Source organism: Varanus komodoensis, unplaced genomic scaffold (assembly GCF_004798865.1).
Source record: "Varanus komodoensis strain SLA01 unplaced genomic scaffold, ASM479886v1 scaffold802, whole genome shotgun sequence".
In the NCBI taxonomy this organism is placed as follows: Eukaryota; Metazoa; Chordata; class Lepidosauria; order Squamata; family Varanidae; genus Varanus; species Varanus komodoensis.
Genome location: NW_025336485.1, coordinates 4670 through 5698, shown reverse-complemented (window position 1 = coordinate 5698; position 1029 = coordinate 4670).

The following is a 1029-nucleotide window of genomic DNA, read 5'->3' as shown; positions in this document are numbered from 1 at the left end:
TGCAGTCCAACAACATATCATTTGCCCCTCACTTTTGAGGCAATGTCCCTGTCAAACAAGATCTGTTCAAGTCGCCTGATGCCATTGGCATGCCTGAGCTTTGTTTTAAAAAATCAGAAAAAATATTTTCCGTCTGTGAAATAAGCTGCAGCAGAAGCAAAGGCAAAGAGCAGCATCTGTAATAAAGTTTAACACTATTTGTCAAAAAAGGGGACAAGTAATAACACCAAAGCATACATATCCCCATGAAATTTCAATCAAACACATTCATGACAGGTTCTTCTGACAGATCTCTACTCATGATGATAAAACATGAAGATTAAAATAGAGACTGGATTGGGTTACTTAGCCCTATTACATATTTTAATCTGACATGCATGGAATTAATACAATATAAATTATTTTATGGTCTAACCTATCATTTTGATAACCCACATGTGCCCACACACTGTGGAATGAGTTATTTGTTAAATTCCAAAACTGGCTTCAATCTCTTCCTAACGCTCAGTTTCAAGATTCTCTCCAGGTCACCGTGAATGCTTGAACCAACAAAAATGAATTTTTGATTGATTTGGGCTATAGCCAGTCATGGTATTCCATTATATCAAACACACATATTATTTTGAAGTTATTAAACTTTTTTTAAAATGTAATTTCTATGCAGTACACCAATCAATCTTAGGGACATGACTCAAAGGAAGCTTTTTGTAACTCATGTAAATGGGTTGAATTATAAATGCCACCTCTTTAGATAAAATTCTTTATATTGCAAAGGTTAGAGAGACATTGTACTTTTAAAAAATCCATTGTGCTACGTAGCTCCAGAGGAATTGCAAGGTAGCTTTACATTGCAATTTATCAAACATTAAATAATATTTCATAAAAGAGAGGGAAAGTGCAGTTTGTACATCATATTTTTATTAGTAGCAAAAGAGTTGGCATCAGAGGCAAAAAGTTACAAGTTTTTAATTTTAGCGATTGGCCTATTTAACTAAGCTCAATCAAATAAAATGATGTTTAATAATTTCC